Genomic DNA, 27,730 nt, shown 5'->3' with positions numbered 1-27,730 from the left:
TATCTACAAGCTTTCCTTGAACTTTGTGTTATATTTCCTTTTGGTTATCATTTTCTGGTATAAGCAACATTTCCATATTAGGAACAGCCCCAGAGAGCTGCTTATATCTGACTCGGTAACGGTGGTGAACCATATGGTATGTGAATTATTTCTCAATAAAGCGTTAAAATAATGCAATTCTGTATAGATCCATACAAATATAAAAATAACACTGAAATGGTTTCTATCGTAAAGGTAATAGTTGATGGATGAAGATGGTTAGCCCTGCCTCCTGCCTCCTCACCCTGATTTTGAGCTATCTTAATGCTGTGTCTTCCCGCAGAAGGCTTTCCTGGACACATGGCCTTGTCTTACCTGGGGCTATTAACACCAGGATGAGATTCTGAAATGTGCAGCGCAGGCTGAACACCCAGCAAGTGGTACTGGTTCCCTTCTCAGATCAAGAGAAGGCCATCTTCAGAAGATGTGTGCAGAGACTCCTGTGCTTAGAAGAACCCAGCAGTGACAGGGCCTGGGATGCCCTTCACACCTCCAACCCGGGACCCTGGAGGGGCAGAGGTGCTGCTCAGTGGGGGGCTGGGGGGCTGGGGCTCACGACCTTGGCAAATGACTGAACCTCTCATCCTGGATCTCCTTCTCTGTCCAGTGAGATGCCAGCACTTCCCAGAGATGGTGGGGGTATCCCCGGGGAGTACAAGAGTGCCCAGCACAGGTGGGTTCAAGCAATGACAGTTGTTTTGAATGAAATAAAACAAACAGGAAATCATTAACTCGGCTCAAAGGTCACGCTGCAGAGTCTCCATGCCCCAGAGGAGGCTGTGTGCAACAGTGGGTTCGAAAGGATCAGATTCCAGACAGCTCCCAGGTGACTCACTTTGCCTCACTGGGGTTTAGGTGCCTCTAAATGGGGACAGAAACTCGTACCTTGCCTACCTCGCAAGCTTCACCCTAAAGCTCAAATTACAGAAGTTGTGAAATTTTATTCTTCTATAAAATGGCAAGCCCCTGTCCACTGCCTGTGTGGACCCTGACAGAAAGTACCCTAGATATTCTCTACAACTAAGCTCGGTGGAGGGCTAAGACTTGATTTCCATTTTCATAAATACACCTTAGTTTTCCACAGAAAAAAAATTGTTCCTTGCACGAACACCATTGTCTCCAAACCTGGCACCAGCAAGGATCATGCCTAGCACCTCACGCAGTACCTGTGATTCACCACATATACTTCACCCACCTTCACGGCACTCAGAGGACACTGGGACAGACAGCGCAGGCAACTCACCCAAAGTACACCACTGGTAAGAGAAGCGCATGAGGCCAGGTGTGGTGGCTCACACCTGGAATCCCAACACTTGGGGAGGCCGAGGCGGGCAGATCACCTGAAGTCAGGAGTTTGAGACCAGCCCAGCCGACATGGCAAAATCCTGTCTCTACTAAAAATACAAAAATTAGCCAGGCATGGTGGCAGGCGCCTGTAATCCCAGCTACTTGGGAGGCTGAGGCACAAGAATCACTTGAACCCAGGAGGCGGAGGTTGCAGTGAGCTAAGATCACGCCATTGCACTCCAGCCTGGGCAACAGAGCAAGACTCTGTCTCAAAAAAAAAAAAAAAAAAAAAAAGCACGGCTTTAAACTTGGGTGGGCTCTTGACTTCAGAGTTCAAGCTCCTAACCCCCAAAAAACAGCTCCCGTTCCCCTGCCTGGGCACCCACTGTGATGTGCCGAAAAAGCAAGCAAATCAAAGCATCACTTGCCTTGAACTGCAAGGAAGCCCCACATAATCTCACTTGTATAAATCAAGCCAAGCACAGACTTCCAGAGAAACCAACCCTTCCGGCCCCTGATCTTGGACTTCTGAACCTCTAGAACTGTGAGAAAGTTCTGTTGTTCAAGTCACCTGGTCTGTGGCACTTGGTTGTGGCAACCCTAGCGAATGAATGCACTGATGGACGCTGCCCCAGGATGAATCTGCAAACATTACCCTCAATGAGAAGGGCCAGACACATGGGGCACGTGTGACGTGCATCCACTGATCCAGAACACCCAGCACGGGCAAAGCCACAGTGGCGGGAAGGGGGATGGAGGCTGCCCGGGGCTCGGGATGGAAGAATGGAAGGGACTGCTTAGTGCGGACGGGGTTTCTTTCTTTTGGGGTGAGGAAAACGTTCTGGAACTGGACAGAAGTTGTGGTCACATAACATTATGTACTAAATAATCACTGAATCCTTCACTTTTAAATGGTTTTCTGTTCTGTGAATTTTATCTCAATAAAAAAACCTCTAAATTAAAAGTAAATAAATCTTTTAAAATGGTCCCAGCTGGGCATGATGGCACATGCCTGTAGTCCTGGCTACTCGGGAGGCCAAGGTAGGAGGATCACTTGAGTCTAGGAGTTTGAGTCCAGCCTGAGCAACACAGTAAGACCCTGTCTTTACATTAATGAATTAAACTAAACTTTAAGAGATGATACAGATAAAATCTACTATAAGAATATGACGTGTGGAATGCCACAGTGAGGGTTTTGTTCAGCACATCATAAGGAACGGCAAAAAGAATGGATTTTGCTTGTGGGTGACTTGGATGCAGCCCCCGACAGGGCTGGGCACTGCCCCTCCTGGGGAGGAGGGTAAAAACCATGCTGGAAAGAGGGGAGAGGAGGAGGTGGGGTGCCTTCCAGGCAAGAAGCATGAGCCCAGACGTGTGCAGGGAACAGGGATTTGGACCCTCTGGGGGCCTGTGGGCTACTGCAAACCAAAAGACAGGGACTGGGTGGAGGGAAGCCTCTCCCAGTTCTTCCCTCTTTCCAGAGGGAAGCAGGCTGGGTGCCCATGGCCACCCTCGGTTGGACCTGCGGCTGGGGCTCCCCACGCCTGCTGAGTTCCCAAAATGCATATAAAGCTTCAACACTTCTAGGCCCCTCGCAAGAGAGTTGGATTTAGTAATTTAGGAGTTGGGGGCAGGAATCTACATTTCAAATAAAACATAGTATTTTTCAAAGGTCTCCAGGTGATTCTGGTAATTACCCTTTGGAAAAATCATTGATTGTGGGAAGGGTCTTTCTGTTTTACAGTGATGTTCTCGAACTATTAACTTTTAGATTAAAGAGGATGCATGATGCTCTGTATACCGTAAAAACAGAGAAGGGACACTCCTTCATTTTCACAGGTTTTCCTAAAAAAGACTTACATTCAACCTTCACCTACATGGCAAGTTCAATTAACCAGAAAAGCTAATTTTGTATAAACATATATTTTTTTTAAAAATTATCCAAGTTATATAAAAAGGAAAACAAAATACATAAAAATGAAGATAATACAAAAAGCCTTAGAATAACTAACAGGTAGCTCTTCCAAGTTTAGTACATATTTCCCCACCATTCTATGTAACTATGAGACTGTTGCCTAAATAACGCGGAGGACACATTTTCTAAGAGCATTATGTTTTTACTCTCATGATTCAAGGTCTACCGAAGTATAAATATTAAGCCACAGGAATGGCCATTTGAATAGTGTGGAATACATTCCATTTTTTACTTTCAACACCTGGTGTCACCAGCATCATGCAGTACCCGGCTCTGAGTGCTCCATGCCCAGGGTGGCGGGGCGGGGGGGGGGGGGGGGGGGGGGGTTGGCCTGAACCTGACAGAAGGCAGGCCTTCATCGGGGAGGGAAGCCCGAGGCCCAGGTCACCCTTCCAGAAGCAGCATTTTAACCACACTCCAGACTGCTATTATTCCCAAGGAACATACAAGTTTAAAGGGTGGTTGTGATGTTTGTTTTTGACTTCAAGCACAATGATGCAAGGAAAAGCCTGTTGTGATGCAGACCTGGAATGCTCTCTCTGTAGTATTTCACAGGGGATGGCTGTCTTCCCCTTCCCAATCTTTGACCTTGTTCCCACTGCGTATGTGGCTCTGCCCCCAGAATTCACAGCTCATCTTGTTTAGATTGGCTTGGTGAAATCAAAAATCGAAAATCTCAGGGGAAACTTCATTCTTTAAAATAATGTTTGCTCAGATCAGACTTCAAAAATCTGGGAGATTTCAAAAGGAAAGACACAATCCTTTAACCATCATGCTGAAAGATCAGAGTGTCACCTCTCAAAAGGGATGAATTGGTATTTTAAAGCCTGGTCCAGTCAACCTACCTGACAATGTAAACAGCTTTCATTTGCACATTTGACTCCTGACAGTCGAGGCATAGTGCTCACGAGACATAACAAAAAATAACAGCCCTGATGTTTCACAACTTTAAAACATGATGCTGGTGACACCAGGTGTTTGAAACGAGGTCGCTGCCTTGTAGCTTTCACAGCAAAGAGTTCCTGCAAAAGCCTCTCTGCAGAAAGCTGGTTTCTAACCACTCAGGTTAACCCCCCTTCCCTTCCCAACTGCTTGAGCAGTGTTTTACATTGATGAGGATGCCCCTTTCTTCTTCCCTACTCAGTTCTATCTTGTGTGATCCTCTCCCAAATAGTTTCACTGCTGCTCCCCCTCAAAGCTGGAGTGATATCTCCAAGATGCATGCCCGGTCGTGCCCCTGCCTGTCCAGCTGTGGGGACTTCTGTGTGGCAAGCAGACTCTCACATGGCACTCACCAAGCCCGTGCCTGGCATCCCTGTACCTGTGTGATTCCTGCCCCCGAGCATGGGTTTAGCGACTAACTGCCAACAAACACAACCGAGAGGAAGTGATGGGATTCAGTTATAAAAAGACTGCAGCTTCTGTCCTGGGGGCTCTCCTCTGCTCTCAGATCCCCCACTGTGAAGGAAGCCAGCTGCCATGCTATGAGCATCTCCATGGAGATGCCACGTAGAGAAGAAGTGAGGTCTCCACCAACAGCCAGAAAGGACCAAGGCATGCCAGCTGTCAGGTAAGCGAGCTCGGGGCCTCCCCAAGTCAAGCCTGGAGAAGGCCACAGTGCAGCCAGCACCTGAGTGCAGCCTGTGACAGACCCAAGTCAGAATCACACAGCTAAGCCACTATTAGATCCTGAGCCACAGAAACTGTGGGATAATTTTTGTTGTTTTCAGTCACTAATTTTGGGGGTGATTTGTTCCTCAGCAGTGGATAATTCCAGAGAGCCAATCCAAATGTCTTCACGGGCTCACAAAGGCCAGTTGCCGCTCAGCCATGCCTCACACTGCCTGTGGTACTTTCTTTGCTTTCTAGGTTGCTACTGCCTTTCAGGCCCTCACTCTTCATTCCTCAGCACTCTGCCTGGCAAAATCCTCCTTGTGCTTCCAGGTTACTTCAAACACCATCATCCTGGTAGCATGCCTCTCACCCTAAGCTCTAGAGGCAGAGCTGACCCTGGGACACCGCAGCCCTTTGCCCCTGGCCTTGCGGCTGCTGAGGTCTCCTTTGCCAGATTGCTGGCGGCCCGGGCACCAGCAACTCATGCTCCTTGGCTCTCAGCCCTGGTACTTGGGTGTGGTGGGTATTTAAGAAGTGTCTGCTCAGAGAGTAAACCACTGGTTAGTTGCCAACCTGATGCCCTTCATCCCTGAACATGGTCATGTCTGTTTCCCACAAGGACATCTGATCTCACCACACTACATGTGTGACATCAGGGCATCAGCATTCGTGACTACGTTTACTACCTTCTTGCAGACCGTTTGAACTTTTTTAACTGTCCTGATAATGTGCTTTACAGCAAAAGGGCTCAGTGCATAATCCGAATTGTATGTAGCTATGTCCTTTAGCCTCCTTCCATCCAAAAAAACAATTCCTGCCTGTCTTTGGCATTCATGATCTTTTAAAGATTGCAGGCCATTGATTTGGTTGAATGTCCCTCAGTTTGGTTTTGTCTGATGCTGTCTCCTGATTAGATTTGGATTGTGTATTCTGAGCAGGAATCTTTCAGAAATGATGTTATGTTCTTCTCACTGCCTATCAGACACCTCATGATTTCAACTTGCTCCATTATTGATGACATTCACTCCCATCACTTAAGGTGGTGACTGCCAGGCTTCTCCACAGAGAAGTTACTTTTTTTTTTTTTTGAGATGGAGTCTCGCTGTGTTACCCAGGCTGGAGTGCAGTGGCGCAATCTTTTGCTCACTGAAAGCTCCGCCTCCCGGGTTCACGCCATTCTCCTGCCTCAGCCTCCGAGTAGCTGGGACTACAGGCGCGCACCACCACGCCCGGCTAATTTTTTGTATTTTTAGTGGAGACGGGGTTTCATCGTGTTAGCCAGGATGGTCTCGATCTCCTGACCTTGTGATCCGCCCGCCTCGGCCTCCCAAAGTGCTGGGATTACAGGCTTGAGCCACCGCGCCCGGCGAGAAGTTACTCTTTTGCCCTTTATAGTTGATAAGTATTTTATGAAGAGGGATTTTGAAACCATGCAACATCTCATTCATCATCAGACCTGCCACTTGTTCATTTATTTATTTGTATCTGTATGGACTTATGGTTTCCTATTATATCCAATGCTATCATTATTTCTTTTGATGCTTACATTGTCCCCTTTTGGACAGATGGGGTGAATTCCAGCAAGCTTCTCTGTCCCCTTGGCCCATCTTCCTCATTCTTCTGTTGCTTTCTGGTTCAAGACGTTCCAGGCTCATCTTAGACTTTCCCTGTCTCAGCCCTGGCATCAGCCCTCTCTCCAAGGAGCTCTTGTTCTCTTGTAGAAAATGGTATTTAGATGCCAAGATCTGGGTGCAGGGTGTGCTGTCATTGGGCTGCATCTGTCTGCAACCCCCCTGCCAGCAGAATATATGCCTATATCCACATACAAACATACACACATGCACACTTACATTCACTTCTTTATACCTTTACATCTATGTTCACTTCTGTATCTGTCTACACTTATTGAAAACTATGAATTCACACAAACACAACCCAAAGCATATCACAGGATTCATTCCAGTTTTCTGCATTTTTGTATTCATAACTCTCTTCTTTTTTTTTTTTTTTTTTTTTTTTTTTTTTTTTTTTTGAGACGGAGTCTCGCTCTGTCGCCCAAGCTGGAGTGCAGTGGCCGGATCTCAGCTCACTGCAAGCTCCGCCTCCCGGATTCACGCCATTCTCCTGCCTCAGCCTCCCGAGTAGCTGGGACTACAGGCGCCTGCCACCTCGCCCGGCTAGTTTTATGTATTTTTTAGTAGAGACGGGGTTTCACCGTGTTAGCCAGGATGGTCTCGATCTCCTGACCTCGTGATCCACCCGTCTCGGCCTCCCAAAGTGCTGGGATTACAGGCTTGAGCCACCACGCCCGGCCTCATAACTCTCTTCTTTGACACTGGGAAACCTGGCTCCCACTAGCCTGAATGCAGTTACATATCTGACTGATCCCTTTATGTGCTAACTAATTTCTAATCTCAGGTACTACCATCTCCCCTCACAAAAGAAAAAGGCTGGTGGAGCTCTAGCCATAATGTCACATTCAAAGGAGGCGGCATGAGGCAGGGCAGGTGGAGAATCCCAGGGCCTTACTTCCAATTGAATCGGGTTCCTTTTTAAAACCTCCCTGGAAGCCTCACGCATTTCTGCTTACCTCTCATTCACCATAATTAGGCACATGGGTCACTGAATAAAACAGGACCAGTAATTAAGAAAGAAGAGAATGGATATTTGGTTGCAATCAGCAATTTCTACCAATCCCACTTTTTATATTTATTGGCCAACATCCTGCTGTCAAGGTTTACTGAAGACCTTGTATTAGTCTGTTCTCATGCTGCTAACAAAGATATACCCAAGACTGAGTAATTTATAAAAGAAAGGTTCAATTGACTCATGTTCAGCATAGCTGAGGAGGCCTCAGGATACTTACAATCATGGCAGAAGGGGAAGCAAACATGTCCTTCTTCACAAGGCAGTGGCATCAAGGAGAAGAATGAGTGCCCAGTGAAGGGGCAAGCCCCTTATAAAACCATCAGATTTCATGGGAACTCATTCACTATCATGAGAACAGGATGGGGAAACCGTCCCCCATGATTCAATTATCTCCACCAGGTGCCTTCCTTGACACAACACGATTATGGGAACTACAATTCAAGATGAGATTTGGGTGGGGACACAGCCAAATCATATCATCCCACCCCCGACCCCTCCCAAATCTTGTCTTCACAATTCAAAACACGATCATGCCCTCCCACAGTTCCTCGGTCTTAACTCATTCCAGCTTTAACTCAAAAGTGAAGTCCAAAGTCGTCATCTGACACAAAGCAAGTCCCCTCTGCCCATGAGCCCACAAAATAAAAATCAAGTTAGTTGCTTCTTACATACAATGAAAGTACAGCCATTGGATAAATAAACCCATTCCGAATGGGAGAAATTGGCCAAAACAAAGGGGCTACAGGCCCCATGCAAGTCTGAAATCCAATAGGGCAATCATTAAATCTTAAAGTTTCAAAATGATCTCCTTTGACTCCATGTCTCACATCCAGGGCATGCTGATGCAAGAGGTGGGCTCTCATGGCCTTGGGCAGCTCCGCCCCTGTGCCTTGCAGGGTACAGCCTCCCTCCCCGCTGCCTTCACAGACTGGCATTGAGTGTCTGCTGCTTTTCCAGGTGCACAGTGCAAGCCATTGCTGGTTCCACCACTCTGGAGTCTGAAGGACTCTCTTCCCACAGCTCTACTAGGCAGTGCCCCAGTGGGGACTTCAACCCCAAATTTCCCTTCTGCACTGCTCTAGCAGAGGTTCTCTATGAGGGCTCTGCCCCTGCAGCAAAGTTCTGCCTGGACATCCAGGTGCCTCCATACATCCTCTGAAATCTAGGCAGAGGTTCCCAAACCTCAATTCTTGACCACTATGTACTCACAGGCCCAATACCACATGTAAGCTGCCAAAGCTTGGGGCTTGTACTCTCTGAAGCAACTAGGAGGCAGGGCACCATGTCCCGAGGCTGCATAGCGCAGGTGGGCCCTGGGCCCAGCCCACAAAAGCATTTTTCCCGCCTAGGCCTTCAGGCCTGTGATGGGAAGGGCTGCTGAGAATGTCTCTGATATGCTCTGGAGACATTTTCCCCACTGTCTTGGTGATTAACATTTGGCTCCTTGTTACTTACGCAAATTTCTGCAGTGGGCTTGAATCTCTCCCCAGAAAATAGGTTTTTCTTTTCTATCACATTGTCAGGCTGCATATTTTCCAAACTTTTTTTTTTTTTTTTTTTTTTGAGACGGAGTCTCGCTCTGTCACCCAGGCTGGAGTGCAGTGGCCAGATCTCAGCTCACTACAAGCTCTGCCTCACGGGTTCACGCCATTCTCCTGCCTCAGCCTCCCAAGTAGCTGGGACTACAGGCGCCGCCACCTCGCCCGGCTAGTTTTTTGTATTTTTAGTAGAGACGGGGTTTCACCGTGTTAGCCAGGATGGTCTCGATCTCCTGACCTCGTGATCCGCCCGTCTCGGCCTCCCAAAGTGCTGGGATTACAGGCTTGAGCCACCGAGCCCAGCCTTTTTTCCAAACTTTTATGGTCTGCTTCCTCTGGAATGCTTTGCCACGTAGAAACTTCTACCACCAGATACCCTAAATTACCTCTCTCAAGTTCAAAGTTCCACAGATCTCTAGGGCAGAGGCAAAATGCCACTAATCTCTTTTCTGAAGTATAACAAGAGTCACTTTTGCTCCAGTTCCCAACAGGTTCCTCATTTCCATCTGAGACCACCTCAGCCTGGACTTTATTGTCCACGTTGCTATCAGCATTTTGGACAAAGTCATTCAACAAGTCTCTAGGAAGTTCCACACTTTCCCACGTTTTCCTGTCTTCTTCTGAGTCCTCCAAATTGCTCAAACCTCTGCCTGTACCCAGTTCCAAAGTGGTTTCCACATTTTTGGGTATCCTTATAGTAGCACCCCACTCTCTGTGGTACAAATTTACTGTATTAGTCCATTCTCATAATGCTAATAAAGACATACCTGAGACTAGGTAATTTATAAAAGAAAGAGGTTTAATTGACTTATGTTCAGCATGGCTGAGAAGGCCTCAGGAAACTTATAATCATGATGGAAGGGGAAGCAAGCATGTCCTTCTTCACATGGTGGCATCAAGGAAAATGAGTGCCCAGTGAAGGGGGAAGCCCCTTACAAAGCCATCAGATCTCATGAGAACTCACTCACTATCACAAGAACAGGATGGGGGGAACTGCTGCCATGATTCAGTTATCTCCACCTGCCCTCCCACGACACGTGGGAATTATGGGAACTACAATTCAAGATGAGATTTGGGTGGGGACACAGCCAAATTATATCAGACCTCAAATGAATCTCTGTAACAGTCTGGGTCCTTACCCATCCTCTAAGTTTATAAAATCCCAAGCAATGTCCCCTTCCACCATGATTATAAGTTTCCTGAGGCCTCCTCATCCATGCTGAACATGAGTCAATTAAATATCTTTCCTTTATAAATTACCCAGTCTCAGGGATGTCTTTATTACAATATGAGAATAGACTAAAATACAGTAAATTTTTACTGCAGAGTGGGGTGTTGCTATAAGGTTACCCAAAAATGTGGAATCTTAGGATTACATGCCTGCTCAGATGATGTATCACAACTTATTTGTTCATCTAGTAATTCCATATGTGAGAAAATGTTGCAATTGGCCTCCCTGAGAGATTGCTGAGTCTCCAAGAAAACGACCCCCTATGAGGACAGTTTATAGCCCTTGAGCTGTGTGAAAACACGGTGCCAGAACAGATCAAAACTCGAGCCCAAAACACCATGGCATTAAAGAGATGGGGAAGAAGAGAGCAGTGACAACAGTCCTAGCTCTCTGCCAATCCAAAGGAAAGAAGGGAAAAAAGGGAAGATAACAGTGTCAAGGAGGGTAACCTCAGATACATGGGAACTAGCACGTGAGAAGCACCCTTTTGTAAGTAGGGAGATTTGTTTTGCAAAATCCCCCAGCAGGCAAGCCTTGGCAATACATTTCAGATGAACTCATCCAAAATGATGCTGTGTCTTTGCAAGGAAAATTGAAAAGACCATATTTAATGCAAAGATATTACAGTTTTTCTAGTGACAATATAGAAGTGCCATTCTTTGATACCACTCTAATATCCTTCAGAACACAGACGTATATATGCTGCGCAGCAGAAGAAACTGTGGTGTGGGCAGAGAACATACTTTCTTTTTTTAATTTTAATTTTTGCAGAGACGGGGTCTCATTTGGCCAGGCTGGTTTCAAGCTTCTAGCCTCAAGCGATCCTGCCACTTCAGCCTCCCAAAGTGCTAGGATTATAGGCATGAGCCACCACACCCAGCCCAGAGGACACACTTTAGAACTAGATATACTTCATTTCAAAGTCCGGTAAAACCCTGCCATCTTTTAGCTGTGTGACCTTGTTCAGGGTGTTTTATCTCTCTGAACCTCAGTTCCAACTCCCAACAAATCAGGATAATAATGCCCACCTCAAACACTGAGGTATGGAGATAATGTATGTATATACACATTCTGGCACACACATGATTTCAGTAACTCTTAGTCCCTCTGAGTGAAGGATAAATCACAAAATTATAAAGACTAAATAGAATATATCACAGATATAATAATGCCTGGCATATATCTTGTATCCAATAAATGTTATCCTTTTTTTAACTCACTCAAACATACAAAAAGCCATATACTAGTTATCTGGTATGGTTGACTGGTGTTCTTTATTATGAAATTTAACCTTTTATGTGCAGGAAAAACCAGTATAAGCCCTTCTCTGCATTAGTCAGCACAGTACACTAAAAATGACATAGCACATGCACACTCCCAGCATCAGTATTCACAACAGCCAAGGGGTGGACGCAAGCCAAGTGTCCACTGACAGAGGAAGGGATAAAGAAAATGTGGCATATACACACAATGGAATATTACAGAGCCTTGAAAAGGCTAAAAGGAAATTCTGACCCATCCTACAACATGGATGAGCCTTGAGAACATTATGCAAAGCAAAATAAGCCAGTCCACAAAAAGACAAATACTGTAAGAGTCTACTTTTATGACATACCTAGGGTAGTCAAATTCATACAGACAGGCAACAGAATGGTGATTACCAGGAGATGGGGGATGGGGAAAATGGGGAGTTGTTTAATGGATATAGAATTTTAGTTGTGCAGGATGAAAATGTTCTGGAGGTTGGTTGCATAACAATGTGAATATACTTAATACTACTGAACTGTACACTTAAAAATGGTTAAGATGCTAAAATTTATGTGTTAATGTTTAAAACAGTTATTTACTTTTGTAGGCAGGGTCTTGCTACGTTGCCCAGGCTGGGGTGCAGTGGCTATTCACAGGTGTGATCACAGTGCACTGTGGCCTCAAACTCCTTGCCTCAAGGGATCCTCCTGCCTCAGCCTCCTGAGTAGCTGGGACTACAGGCATGCACCACCACACCAGGATAAAAAACGTTTTTTAGATGATGTAAGCTTTTCATAAGAACACAGAGTCCTCACACTGATTAACGCTGCAGGTAGATTTATGCATTTTGCTGCCCAGAGCTGAATCTGTATCCAGCTTCAGGGTATACTCTAGAACTTGCTTTCCTGAATAAATATCTGGGGTTTCTTAGGATACAGCTGCTAAAGGAAAACACTGAACTTGACATCATTTGCTATATAATGGCATCTTTTATTAATATCCTTGGAGAAGAACAGGGGATTAATGCTGGAAAAAGTTTAGAAAGTACATTTTAAAGTTGAAGAACATGAAATCTACACTTCAATCAAACTAAATGATTTTTCTAAGACCATATAGGTAGCAATCACAAGGAGAGTGGGAGAGAAGCGGCATCTCCCAGTTTCCTCTACAATCCTCTTAACACCCACAGTCCACTGGACTTAGCTCTCCACAAGTCCTTACCTTTGAACTTCACTGTTTACTACACTGCCACCAGGGGGCAGCAGGTGTATTAGTCTGGTATTCTAAACACCCTGGACTAAAGGCCCAATACTCTTCCATTACCCCTTCCCCCATCCCATGAAATATATGTGCATATATGTGACTTCATTGAAACAATCTCAATAAGCCAGAAGTTTGAAAGAAACCCATACATAACTTTTTAAACAAAACAAAGACTTGAGTCCAATGGACGTAACATCCCTACTAATCCTTTACTATTTCTGATTTATTCCAACCCCAACAGATGTAATGGTCAATTAATATGTTAGGTTTTTTTATTTGCTTGTTTTGAGAGATGGGGTCTCATTATGTTTCCCAGGCTGGTCTCAAACTCCTGGGCTCAAGCAATCCACACACCTCAACCTCCTAAAATGCTAGGATTACAGGTGAGGGCCACTGCACTTGGCCTAATACGTTAGTTTTAAACCAAAAATGACTCGACCACAGGATCAACAAGCAAAAAACAAATAAGCCCATTAAAAATGGGCAAAGGACATGAACAGACACTTCTGAAAAGAAGACATACAAGTGGCCAACAAACATACCAAAAAAAGCTCATCTTCACTAGTCAGAGAAATGAAAATCAAAACCACAGAGATACCATCTCACACCTATCAGGATGGCATTATCAAAAAGTCAAGAAAAAAAAAAAGATGCTGGCGAGGCTGTGGAGAAAAGGGAATGATTATACACTGTTTGTGGAAATGTCAATTAGTTCAGCTACTGTGGAAAGCAGTTTGGAGTTTTCAGAGAACTTAAAACAGAGCTGCCTATCTATCCCATTACTGGGTATCTATCCAAAGGAAAATAGATCATTCTACCAAAAAGACACATGCACTCATATGTTCATTGCTGTACTATTCACAACAGCAAGGACATGGAATCAACACAGGTGCACATCAGCAGTGGATTAGACAAAGAAAATGTGGCACATACACTCCATGGAATACTACACAGCCATAAAAAAGAAAGAAATCATGTCCTTCGCAGCATCATGGATGCAGTTGGAGGCCATAAGCTTAACAGAATTAATATGGGAAGAGAAAACCTGGCCGGGCATGGTGGCTCATGCCTGTAATCCCAGCACTTTTTGGGAGGCTTAAGCAGGTGGAATTATTTGAGGTAAGGAGTTTGAGACCAGCCTGGCCAACATGGTGAAACCCCGTCTCTGCTAAAAATACAAAAATTAGCTGGGCGTGGTGGTATGCACCTGTAGTCCTAGCTACTCAGGAGACTGAGGCAGGAGAATCGATTGAACCTGGGAGGCAGAGGTTGCAATGAGCTGAGATCGTACCACTGCACTCCAGTGTGGGCAACAGAGCAAGACCCCATCTCAAAAAAGAAAGAAAACCAAATACCACATTTTCACTTATAAGTGGGAGCTAAATGCTGAGCACACATGGACATAAACCTGGGAGCAAGAGCCACTGAAGATACTAGATCAGAGAAGGAAGGGAGGCAGGGGTTGAAAATGACCCACTGAGTACTATGCTCACTACCTGGGTAAAATATGCTCTGTAGAAAACCTGCACAGGTACCTCCTGTATCTAAAATAAAAGCTGAAATAATAAAAAGAAATTAACAGAACTGCTTCCTCCAGAATATCATATAATATATAAATCACACTTGTGTGTAAAAAAAGAGGAAGAAATCTATCCCATTTCTTTAACACTTGAAACCAAATCTTCCCTGCAGTTGGCCTCTGAGGCTTCAGCCACAGCAACCTCAAGAGCCCACCTGATGTCTGTCCTCAGTCTCCTTTGTCAGCTGTTCTTCATTTGTGATGTCCCTATATTAGAAAGGAAGGTCTGTCAATAGGTCGAACCCTCCAGTAACTTTTCAGAAGAAAAACAGGGAGATTCAAGTGACAAAATAAAACCTATATGCTACCGTTCTTCCAAGCAGATGACAGGAATCTCCATTCTGTGCTTCTTAAATACTACCACCAGCTGAGAGCCTAAACCATAGCAGTTAATAGGTGAGGCTTGAATTTACAAAAGCAGTGATGGGACTGCTCTGTATCCCATTGGTGATGGCCAGTACAAGAATCCACACATTTTAAATCTATTTGCATTGTACAAACAAGTTGGTTTTACTGTATATAAACTTAATAATAATGAATGAAAGCATGAGAGCATGCAACTACTCTAAAACAGTTTAAAATGAAAGGTAAAAGAATAAGAACACTCTGAATCAAATTAATGCCTGGCATACAAAATTATTTTTAAAAGAGACAAGAGATACATAAACCAAATACAATAGATGGGATTTAAAAATTCTGACTTGAGGCTGGGCACGGTGGCTTACGCCTGTAATCCCAGCACTTTGGGAGGCCGAGCCAGGCAGATCACCTGAGGTCAGGAGGTCGAGCCCAGCCTCAACATGGAGAAACCCCGCCTCTACTAAAAATACAAAATTAGCTGGGCGTGGTGGCGTATGCCTGTAATCCCAGCTACTCAGGAGGCTGAGTCAGAAGAATTGCTTGAACCCGGGAGGCGGAGGTTGCAGTGAGACGAGATCGTGCCATTGCACTCCAGCCTGGGCACAAAGAGTGAGACTCCGTTTCAACAACAACAACAAAAATTCTGACTTGAATAAACCAACTGCACAGACCTTGCTTTGTAAAAGTAGGCCTGGCACAGTGGCTCACACCTGTAATCCCAGCACTTTGGGAGGCCAAGGCAGGCAGATCACTTGAGGTCAGCAGTTCAAGACCAGCCTGGCTAACATGGTGAAACTCCGTCTCTACTAAAAATACAAAAATTAGCCAGGCCTGTGGTGGGTGCCTGTAATCCCAGCTACTCGGGAGGCGAAGGCAGAAGAATCGCTTGAACCCGAGAGACGGAGGTTGCAGTGAGCCAAGATCATTGCACCCCAGCCTGGGTGACAAGGGCGAGACTCCATCTCAAAAAAAAAGGAAATTGGGATACAATATTAAAAGATATCAAGGATTTTTTTTCATTGTTGGATAGAATATTTACATAAAAAACCCTCAAAATTCATACTAAAATATTTGGGAGTGAAATGACATAATTTCTGGCATTTGCTTCAAAATTCTCTAGAAACAAGCAAATAAAACTCCAAAACACAAAGAGAGGAGGGCACGTAGAACAAGCATGGCAAAGCCAGTATGGTGCAGTGATCTCTGATCCTGGGTGGCTGGCACATGAGGGTTACTACACTCTACTTTTGAGTATGTCTGGAAATGTTCACAATAAAATGCTGAAAAGGGGGGAAAAAAGGAGGAAGGGGAGAAGGAAAAGAGGGAAGGCCGTACGGAGGGATGAAGCGGAGAAGGAAAGGAGGGAGGGCCATAGGGAAGGATGAAGCGGAGAAGGAAAGGAGGGAGAGCAGCAGGGAGGGAAGAAGGGTTCATCAACTGGGATGTGTCTCTATCACTGCAGGAACCAAGTTCAAGGCCAATTTGTACCTAATTGTTATGAACAAAGGGTGGGAATGACATTTTCGCTTGCCTCTCTTCACCAGGGGTTCGTTACCTACTCAGGCACAACTAAAATATCAGAAGGGAAAGATAGGAAAGGGAAATGGATGTTTTCTGAGAGCCCTCACCACAAAGTTGACTCTGAAAGCCATTCATTTGATAAGGAGATATTGGCATCTGCGTGTCCACAGGGAAATGTCCGAACACCAAGTGCACTCCTCTTTTCCTCCCACAGTAGTGGTCACCTTCACCTCTACAGCTCTAATCCCAAACACTGCCAATGGAGAGAGCGCCTCCCTGGACACAAGTTTGTTCAACATGTCTCTGTTATAGATATTCTGCCAATATTGTTTTTATTCTACATAATGAAAACATCCACTTATGCCACCACCACACTGAAGCCTGAGAGTCCAGAATGTGTCGCATTTGTGTAAGGTATCTGCCAGATAGCCCAGACGGAAAGTGACAAAGAGGCTCGAGAAACCCAGTGAGAGGCAGGTAACCGAGCTTCTGGCAAGCTCCCAGTCAGTACATTCAGTTATATCCCAGCTGATCTTAAGCCCTGGAACCCTGGTACTGCTGGCTTACCTGTGAGTCTACTTGACTTCTGTTGTAAAAGATCTTGCTGTTCACAATTCTTCCTAAAATTACCACGTTAACCATGACTTAGACTTCGTAAATGTTCCCTGCAATGCCGTCAAACCATTCTTTGTTCATTTATGAGATATACTAATCTCCTAAGTTTTTATTAGGCTTTTATAATCTGGATCTAACTTTGCAGAAAACCAAATCAAGGGAAGAAGAGTAATTCAAAGCAGGCAGTTATGATTATTTTCAATAATGGCTCAAAGAACACTTTTCAAACCTCATTTAATGCTGGTAAGTTAATAAAACCATCATGAGATGTAAAAATATTAATTTTCATTAAACTTACCTCTTCATACTCCCAAGTACAGATGACAACAGCAGGAAGAGGTAATTAACACTCAAAAGCTTGAAAAGTAAATGTGGTCGTTTGAAAAATGGACAAGAACACAGCATAATATGAGGAGTATTCCCGCATATACTTTTCCTTACTCTAATTTACTCTGGCCTGACTCAGAACATGAGTTCTGTAAAAACATTCTCGACTAAATGGAAGTGAGTTCTTTCTTACTGGGTCCCCACTATGTGGAAGGCATGATGGCGGACTCCGAATGAGGAAGGCATGGTTCTTACCCAGTCAGAGCTCACAGCCCAGCAGTGTTCAGGCTAGTATGCAAAAACAATTACGCAGGACAAAATAACATGAAATTCAAATAAAAGAGCAGTTGCAGCAAAACCACCCCCAGGGTGCGGAGGCAGGAGTGCCAGCAGCTGTCGGGAGGGGAGGGCCTAGGAGTTGTGGGGCTCAGCAGCTCAGTCTCTCCAACTTTCTCCTGCGTGTGTCTTGCCCCTCTCATCCTCCCCCAAGGCAAACTATAGGATCCAGAATTTCTCTTCCCCAATGCAGGTGACAGGAACCAGAACCCCTTTCCCCAAAGCTAGCCATAAAACCTAAAAGTACTACTCTAGCCTTCCCCACGCCTTTCTGTGTAACAGCTGGCCATAAAGACCTTGGACAAGAGGATCCTGCCCCATTCCCGGAAGGAAGAAATGCCACAACAGAGAGGCCAAGAAGAACCTGGAGACTGGCCTTGCTGGGCTTCCCCACTCGGTCTATTTCCATCAGCTCACACCCTTTTTCCCAATTGGATTTCCACATGGCGGTCTGTGCTTCTTCAAATCTAAGCAAAATCTGGAGAGTTCACCCTGGGTCTCTGGTCTTCATTCTGAAAGGTCCTGTGTCATGTAAAACTATGATTGAACACGTGTTTTGCTTTTCTATTGTTAATGTTTGGCATAGGGGTGTCAGCCATGACCCTTATGATGGGGTAGAGAGGGATCACCCCCTTTCTGCCCCTACAGAGTGAATCAAAGAAGGTTCTGAGCACCGTTCTGCTGATGGAATTCACGCATGAAACCTATGTCTCCTGTCAGCCCAAAGCCCCCTCCCTTCAGCGCTGAGGAAGGAGGGGCCTGCTGGGTCTAGACCTGATGGCACTGCCTCGGTGTATAAGAGCAGCAGAAACACACCTTGGGGACTGGCACCTGGTCTTACTCTGCCAAAAATGCCTTGGGATCTGCTCTGATCCTGCGATGGCTGCAGCATCACAAAGTGAGGCTGACAGAACAAACGTCCCCGCAAACATGTCCATGCCCTAATCCCTGGAACCTTTGACTATGGCACCTCACACGGCAAAGGGACTTTGCACATGCGATTAATTAGGGAAGCTGAGATGAGATCATCCTGGGCAGCCTACATGGGCCCTGAATCCAATGGCAGATATCCTTATGAGGGACAGGAGAGAAGACAGACACCGAGGAGGGGCCATGTGAAGACAGAGCAGAACCAGAAGCTGTGCGGCCACTTGCCGGGGAACACCTGGAGTCACCAGAAGCTGAAAAATCTAGGGAAGGACTTTCCATACAGCCTTTGGAGGGAGGGCAGACTTGACAGCACCTTGAATTCTGGTTTTGGATTCTGTGAGCCGAGAATAAATTTTTGTTGTCTTAAGCTTCCCAGTCTGTGGTAATTTGCTATGGAAGCCCTAGCAAATGAACACAGTTACTAAGGAACTCTTCTATGTCAAGTCAGGATAGCAAAGGCTGCCTTGGCTCAGGCGGAGTAAAACAGCCAAGTGACGGAAGAACTGCCAGGGGGAAGCCATGGAATCTGCACCCTGTAGATCTGACTGGTAAGATGTTCTCAAGGTAGCAGGATCTCATTCAGCCTGCCCAAAGAAACTGTTTCACCTGTTGGCCCAGTCCACAGTTAGAAGACTAAAGGCAAAAGGAACTGTATATATTAATAAAAACCAGGCTCTCGTTGATTCAGTGGTTCCCATAGGGCGAGATGGCAATTCCAACACTGTCATACACACGTATGTACTGAAAAGTAGGCAAATGAGCCACAGGCGATGGGAGCCAGGTTTCTCACTGTTGGAGTGGGAGGTGAGAGACAGCAGGGAAAAGGCGAGAGTGATCCATGGGGTAAAGGGTTGGGGCTGGAGACACCAGTGTGGACTCACAGAAACAGATGGTTCCATACAGAAGTATTTACTGATATGTGTATATACACAGGTCAGTACACACAGACATTTCCTTGCTCCATCAGCTGAGAGGACCTACAAGCAATGCCACCACAGTCTAAATAAGCACACCAGCATCCAGCTTGTGGTTTCTAACAACATCTCCAACAGAGAGGACCAGGGTTCCCTAGAGAAACGGCTGAACCTAAGACTGGAGCAGGAAATACACAAGAAGAATCTAGGGCATCTAGCAATATTGGAAAGCAAAGAAGTGCTCAAAAATAAACAAACCCACCAGCCCAGAATGATGGGGCAAGTCGAAGGGACACAGGAGACGACAGAACAGGCTACCAATGGCCAAAGCAGGAACAACTGGAGAACAAAATAAGGAGTACTGGATTAGAACCTAAAGTGTAAAATAAGTATCTGTGAGTCCATAATGACACAAATGACTGAGTAAATAAATGCAAGAAAACAGATAAACCTCCTGCATGGAAGAATTCCAAATAACATATGTAGACACTTTCCCCTTAAGGAGAGGAAGCCTAAATAACTCCTCCCTCCAGAAGTGCAGGCTGCTCACTGTGACTTCCTTTCAGAGCACAGAATGAAGGGAGGGGGAAAGTGTGACTTTACAGTGGAGAAACCTGCCAATCACTATTTCAGTCAGGTAAGCAAGGTCAACAGCAAAAGAGAGAAGTCATGTAGATGGTATGTAGGTTTGATACGATGTAACAAAAATGACACTTTACCTCTGTGGTCTTCCCCCCAATCCCCACACCCCTGTGACAGTGACTCCATGAGGTGAGGGCTAAAGCAAATAATCAATTACGCTGGGTTGCTGTGAACTGAGATTTCTGGAGTGGAAGAAAGGGGTATGGATAAGTTCTATGACATTAAGCAAAAACACTGTAGTCCAGAAACAGACTTGGATGTTACCAGTATGCACTCATGAAATATTTTATCTTGAACAATGGTTTTCCCTGTCTGTCCGTTGAAATGGCTTAAAAACAACTGCCAATCCAACAGTAATGAGCACCCTGTTAGGTCCAGATTATGGTCTTTAAGTACCATTTTTCACTTTAAAACAGCTAACTAGGGCTCCTTGGAGAAACAGCTGATTCCAGATTTGAGGGAATAAATCTGACCATAACTTCCTCTTACTGTTGGGAGGAACTTCAAAACGTATGATGACCTACTGAATCCTCTCTGCCTGGCTCCCTCTCCAGTCCCATCTCCTCCCTGCCAAGGACTCAGTCACATTCACTTTCTTTTGTCTCCTCAAATCTGTGGCTGGCAGAATAATGGCCACTTTGGGTGTTCACATCCTAATCCCCGGAACCTATGAATCTTACCTCCTATGCCAAAAGGGACTTCACAGATGTAAGACCTTGAGATGCAGAGATTAATGTGGATTATCCAAGTGGGCCTAATCTAATCAAATGAGGAATCCTTAAAACTGGAAAACCTGTCCTGGATCAGATCAGACAGATGTGATGACAAAAGCAGGGTCAGAGAAGGGAAATGTTAGCTTGGAATATGGAGAAAAGGGCCAATAAGCCAAGGAATGCAGGTAGCCTCTAGCAACTGCAAAAAGCAAGAAAACATTCTCCCTAGAGCCTCCAGACAGCTGTTATTACACATATCTTTTTAATTAAAAAGTCCAAAATCACCCAGCTAGTAAGTGGCAGTGGGAGGACGAGAAGCCAGGCGGTCTGACACAGAAGTTGGTGCCCTTAACCATGATGCTAATATTTGTCTCCCACATAACAGAAATTTCAATAACTTTTTCATTTATTAACATGATACCCTCCAGTGTTCAGAACAGCTTAATAAATAGCTGCTGAATATGAATGAATGGGACAGAGATACAATTTCCCCCTGCTATTGCTGGTAAAAAAAAATTAAAATTAAAATTAAAATTAAAAAAAACTTTGTTATGGAAAGTAAAATATGTACAAAACTAGGGTAATGATAGAAGGAGCTCTCAAATACTCATCGCCCAACTTCAACACTTAGCAACATAGGGCCATAGGGCCAATCTTAATGCCAACATTAGTTTGGTATTATATTGTCTGGAAATACTCCCCCTTCAATAGTCTTTTTCAGAATCACATGTTCCCAGCTCTCATTACATTTTCATTTATCTGTGTCAACATGAATTTTAAAAAGAAACCTTAAAATGGGCAGGTCTTTCTAAGCAAAACACAAAACAAAGACACTGTAAAGGGGATATCGATATTTTTAACTACATAAAATTAAAATTTTTTGCAAAGCCTAGAGATTGTATTACACAAAGTATAAAAAATAGGGTGGAAATAGTTATAGTATATATGACAAAAGATTAGTATTCTCAATATATAATTCTTATAAATCAAAAGACCACACACCCCAGAGAAAAACAGACGTAGAAATGAACATACAATTTTTCTACTATTCTTTTCTTCCCTTCCCTCCTCCTTTAATTTTTTGAGACAGGGTCTCACTCTGTTGCCCAGGCTGGAGCACAGTGGCATAATCAGTGTAATCACAGTTCACTGTAGCCTCAGTCTCCTGGGATCAAACAATCCTCCCACCTCAGCCTCCTAAACTGCTGCAATTACAGTACGAGCCACCGTACCTGGCCCCCCACCACTATTCTTAAATGACAAAGAGACAAGGGCTTCCAACTGACACTATTTGTCAGCATACTTCTTGTGGTGCTCTAGAACTTGAGCAATGAACACTCTAGAACAGAGGCTAACAGTTCTCACCTGTAACCTTGTTCTTCAAGGAAGTGTTGCCTTAGAATCCAGATCCACAGTAAGCCTGAGAGTCTTAAAAACCTGTGACTTCAGATTCCTTCCACATGACTCAAGAAAAAGTAAGTCCACCTCATAGGGTGACCAGAAAGTCCATGGGCACCAAATATCCAGTTTTCAGTCCTGTTGGGAGGTAAGATAAGAGGAAGTCAACTGAAGAAAATTAAACATTTAAGCGATAAGGGGCTTAAAAACAAATATAAATGACCTAACTCCCATTAGAAGGCAATCTGAGACCCTGGGCACATGCCCAAGGAAGGAATGAATATATATATATATATATTTTTTTTTTTGAGACGGAGTCTCGCTGTCGCGGCCCAGGCTAGAGCGCAGTGGCCGGATCTCAGCTCACTGCAAGCTCCGCCTCCCGGGTTTATGCCATTCTCCTGCCTCAGCCTCCCGAGTAGCTGGGACTACAGGCGCCCGCCACCTCGCCCGGCTAGATTTTTCTATTTTTTTTTTTTTTTTTTTTAGTAGAGACGGGGTTTCACCGTGTTAGCCAGGATGGTCTCGTCTCGATCTCTTGACCTCGTGATCCGCCCGTCTCGGCCTCCCAAAGTGCTGGGATTACAGGCTTGAGTCACCGCGCCCGGCCAGGAATATATTTATATTCAGTGCAAAAGTGTAGTTCACATGCTTGAGGGGCCAAAGAATGCCTTGAATAGAGGCATCTTCCAGTGACCTAGAGAAAGGGTTCAAAGTTCTCAAGACCTCCTTGACAAAATGTGGTACATATATGTAATGGAGTACTATTCAGCCATTAAAAAGGAGAACCTGTCATTTGCAACAATATGGTGGAGCTGGAGGTCATTATGTGAACTGAAATAACCCAGGCAGGCACATAAAGACAAACTTTGCATGTTCTTACTCATTTGTGGGAGCCAAAAATTAAAACAATTGAATTCACTGAGATAGAGATCAGAATGATGGTTACTAAAGGCTAGGAAGGGTAGTGGGGGGTTGGGGGAAAGTAGAGATGGTTAATGGGTACAGAAACCTAGAAAGCAGGAATAAGATCTAGTATTTGATAGCACAATAGGCTGACTATAGTCAGTAATAATGTAACTGTACATTTAAAAATAACTAAAAGAGTATCATTAGATTGTAACACAAAAGATAAATGCTTGAAGTGATGGATACCGCATTTACCCTGATTATTTATGTGATTATTACACATTGTATCTCATATACACCTACTAGGAGGTACCCACAAAAATTAATCAAGAAAGAATTCTTTGAGAAATAACAGCTCTATATACTCTCCCACAAGTAAGAAAAGTAAAAAGAAAAAGAGAAAAAATGTATTCTCAGCCATCAGGCAAAGCCGATTTTAGTAATGCTGAGCTCCTATTTTGGTAATGTTGAGCTTCTTTGATGAGGGTTTCCAAGTCTTTAAAGTCAGATAAATTTAGATTTTAAAAAAGTCAAACCACTTCTGAAGTAGACTTGCCAAAAATGGCGAGCATGAACCTAATTAAGCCTCTAGATCGAACTTCTAGTTTACAGGAAATATAGGGGATAAAGAAGCAAGTCAAACCATACTCCACCAAAAGCAGCCCAACAGATCCAGAACATGAGGCCCTCTAAAGCCAATCAACCAAGCAACATCGACAGTCATTGGCATTAAAGAAACCTGCCAAGGCTGCTCTAGACCTGCGAGGACAAACCACAGCCTGCGGGTCAGTCCAGCCTGTGGGTGGATTTTAAAACACAAAGGTTTTGGAAATTAAGTATTATTGGAACACAGTCACGCTTATCCACTTACTATCACCCCTGGCTACTCCTGCATGACAATGGCAGAGCTGAGCAGTTTACGGCAGAGACCATAGGGCCTACAAAGCCTGAATGAGCTGGTATCTGGCCCTTCACAGAGAAATTTGCCACCCTTGCCCTAGACTGAAAGAGACAACAGCTGGGCATGTTAGCTTACATCTGTAATCAAAGCGCTTTGGGAGGCCGAGGCAGGTGGATCACTTGAGTTCAGGAGTTCGAGACCAGCCTGGCCAACATGGTAAAACCCCGTCTCTACTAAAAATACAAAAAAAGTAGCTGGGCATGGTGGCATACACCTGTAAGCCCAGCTACTTGGGAGGCTGAGGCAGGAGACTCGCTTGAACCCAGAAGGCAGAGGTTGCAGTGAGCCAAGATTGCGCCACTGCACTCCAGCCTGGGTGACAAGAGTGAATGAGACTCCATTGCGGGTGCGGGGAACAACCAACCAGTCTGGGCAATACCTATCTCTACAAAAAAAAAAAAAAAAAAAAAAAAATTAGCTGGGCGTTGTGGCACATGCCTGTAATCCCAGCTACTCAGGAGGCTGAGGTGGGAGGATGGCTTGAATCCAGGAGTTTGAGGTTACAGTAAGCCATGTTGTCAACAGAGCTGGATCCTGTCTCAAAAAATAAAATAAAAAGATAACAGATAGTCAACAAATTCTTGTCTGGATTTGGATTCAAACAAACCAACAGTAAAAATAAGTTCATTTTTGAGGTGATCAGGGAAATTTGATCATGGGCTAGGTTTTAGAAAATATTAAGGAATTACTGTCAATTTCATCAGGAGGTGATAATTGTATTACGGTTACACAAGCAAATGCCCTTTCTCTGGAGAAGCATACTGAACAATTTAGGGGTGAAATGTTATGTTGTCTGGAATAAATTGCTTTAAACTGCTTCAGCCACAACCAAAAAAAGAAGAAAAAAGATGAAGTGGATATGGCCAAACGAGACTTGTGAAGTCCATTTGATGGATATATGGAAATTCATTCTACTACTTTGCTGTGCTTTCATGTTTGCTTAAAATTTTCCCAATAAACAAGCAAAAGAAAAAATCAGAACCTTGATTGAAAAGTAGAGGTTATCACCAGAGAGCCGTGCTTTCCAGGCACCCCCACCCCTCTTCACGCGCAGTCCAGGCTCAGCACGCCAGTTGTTTGCCTTTCTCTGAACACACTGTCATTTTCAGCTTCTGATTTTTGCTCATGGTGTCGGCCACCCTTTCCACTCTTCTGCCTATAAAAATCCACTCTCTGCTTAAGGTCTGTCCAACTGTGACCTTCTCCTGGCCCTCCAGTGAGCACTCACCTCTCAGCTCCAACAGCACACTGCCTCTGGTTTCGTTCCTCTCTACGTTCTAGCTATTTACCAGATCTGTTACCTCATGACGCCATATAATCCCAGAGACTTCCAACAGCTGAGTCTTTTCTGTAAATCCATCTGAGGGGGTATCAAGACGCCTTTTACGGAGCAAGCTCCACAGTGCAGGGGCAGGTCCTCACAGCCTAAACACGGCTGCCTTATCCTGAGCAGTTTTACTGACAACAGAGCTTCGACTGAAGAATGAACTCCTGTTCAGCAGGACACTGAGCGGTCATGTTTAATTGAAGACTCTTAAAATTCCTAATAGATTTTGCCTAGATGGAGGATGTTCTAAAGAGGGCTGCGAATATTTCATGTTTTTGTCTTCTTATTGTCACCCTTCCTTGGGTCCTGTCCCTCTTCAAGCACGCCTGCACTACACCTCCACACCAGTCTGCCGGTGCCCTAATCCCTGGTAAGGGCCCTGGCTCGAGGTGGGTACAAAGCCTCCCAATGACTTCACTTCAATAATTGACACAGATTGGAAATCTTACTAGTAAAGAGAAAAATGAACAGATCATTTTAAAATCCCTCTTCTGTTCTACTTACTGCTACCCACTATCCAGAGAACCACAAACCACCACCCTCTCCTGATTAGTAGTAGATAGGTCCTGGTTAGTAAAGTCAACTAGCCCAAAGCATTTCCATACAAAAATCCACCAATTCGAAATTAACTTTGCAAACTCAGCTTTTACAATGCAAATCTCTGCTAGAACACAGTGGTCTGCTTATGGAGGAAAGTCTGGCTTTTCCTGGAAATAGTTGCAGGAAAACAAGGCATATTGGGAAAATACGGGCAAACTGCAGGTGCTCCTCATCTGAGCATTTCAATAAATTGAATGAGGCCAGGGAAAAGTCTTCATTTACAGGTTAATGTACATAAGGACACGTACGTGTGTGAAAGACCTACACTTTATATAGGTCACCTGTAGTTTTTCATTAATCATTTTTCCCGGGACATTTAGCAAAATAAATAACGCGCTTTTAAAAAATGCCACAGATTCCGGGTGCGGTGGCTCACGCCTGTAATCCCAACACTTTGGGAGGCCAAGGCGGGCGGATCACAAGCGCAGGAGTTCGAGACCAGCCTGGCCAACATGGTGAAACCCCGTCTCTACTAAAAACACAAAAATTGCAGGCGCCTGTAATCCCAGCTACTCGGGAGGCTGAGGCAGGAGAATCGCTTGAACCCAGGAGACAGAGGCTGCAGTGAGCCGAGAGCGCGCCACTGCACTCCTGCCTGGGCGACAGGGCAAGACTCCATCCCAAACAACAAAAAAGGGCCAGAAATCTAGTACATTTTCTTATCACTTCAATATTAATCAGCTAAGCATGGAGTTAAGAAGCTGTGTTCCAAAAACACTTAAGTCAGCTTTTGAGCCTATGGCGTTGTCCTTGGCCCACAGAGTAAAATAGCAAGGATAACCATAATTAATAATCAAGTCAATAAATTTCTTCAAAATTTCAGAATTTTCACTAACGGCTCCAAAGAAACCTTAGATCAGAAATTCACAAGTGCCAGGAGACGTTTTTAGATTTCTTTTGCTGCTTCTAGTCTCCTTACAAACGGGAAATCTTTAAGAACAATTTCTGAGAAGTGTTAGCCTGGTTCAGCTGAGGTCCTCTGAAAGCCAGCGTGTGGGCGGCCACGTTTCCTTTACAGGGAAGCAGCGTCCGAGCGTGAGGCGGTTCCTGGTTTTGCCGCCCTCCGCCCGTTCTGGCAATGGCGCCCATGGCCCCCGCGCGGGGCAATGAAGGACGCGTTTCGGGGTCCACCGTCCCCTCCCTCCGGCTGGCCGCGCCGGCGGCGCCCCAGGCTTCCTCCCTCACCCGCGGGGACGCCAGGTGCTACGACCTCGGCCCAGACGCCGCGCAGGCAGCGACGCCCCGAGTTCCCGCGGACCTCAGGACAACCCGCGCGGGGGGCGGAGCGGACGCAGCCCCGGCCCCCGCCCGCGCTCAGCGCCTCACCTGCCGGCAGCCGGGCCGTCGGGGAGGGCCGGGCCGGGCGGAAATGCAGGGCCGGGCCCGCGCCTCTGCTCCCAGGCCGCCCCCGGCGGCGCCCCCTGCAGGCGGGACGCGAGGCCCGCCCGCCCCTGCTGCGCCTTCGCACACACCTGGCCGCACGCACAACTGGCCGCCTAAGAGCCAGACCCACCCACGCCGATGCCCGCCGGAGACGCCCCGCCGCAGACACAGCGCAACCAGCTTCACACACCTGGGGACGCCCCACAGAAGTCACATCCACCCTAACACACCTGAGCACTCAGGCTCAAGCCCCGAATGCATGGTGGACCCAGACACACCTGGGCCACACCCCACAAAACACAGACTCATGACTCCACAAGCTTGAGGACACAGCACATCAGATGGACACACACTCTCACACAAATGAACCC

At 45.4% G+C, this 27,730-nt stretch overlaps 1 protein-coding gene across 4 annotated transcripts in view; it reads right to left on the bottom strand.

Moving 5' to 3' along the window:
* The window catches only part of GGACT (gamma-glutamylamine cyclotransferase), a 55,764-nt gene extending 28,408 nt beyond the window's left edge, over positions 1-27,356 (bottom strand). The window contains exons 1-2 of one of the 4 annotated variants that reach the window (XM_010368508.2): positions 27,303-27,356; positions 22,147-22,317 (exon numbers count right to left, since the gene is read on the bottom strand). The gene's annotated coding sequence lies outside the window, so the exon portion shown is untranslated. Of the gene's footprint in view, positions 1-22,146; positions 22,318-25,277; positions 26,264-27,161 lie in introns of those variants that run through there. The other 3 variants (XM_010368510.2, XM_010368509.1, XM_030921953.1) reach the window with 3 other exon arrangements.
* Between the last annotated feature and the right edge of the window lie 374 nt (positions 27,357-27,730).

This window comes from Rhinopithecus roxellana, chromosome 18, assembly GCF_007565055.1.
Source record: "Rhinopithecus roxellana isolate Shanxi Qingling chromosome 18, ASM756505v1, whole genome shotgun sequence".
Classification (NCBI taxonomy): Eukaryota; Metazoa; Chordata; class Mammalia; order Primates; family Cercopithecidae; genus Rhinopithecus; species Rhinopithecus roxellana.
This window is presented reverse-complemented; position numbering and strand designations above follow the sequence as displayed.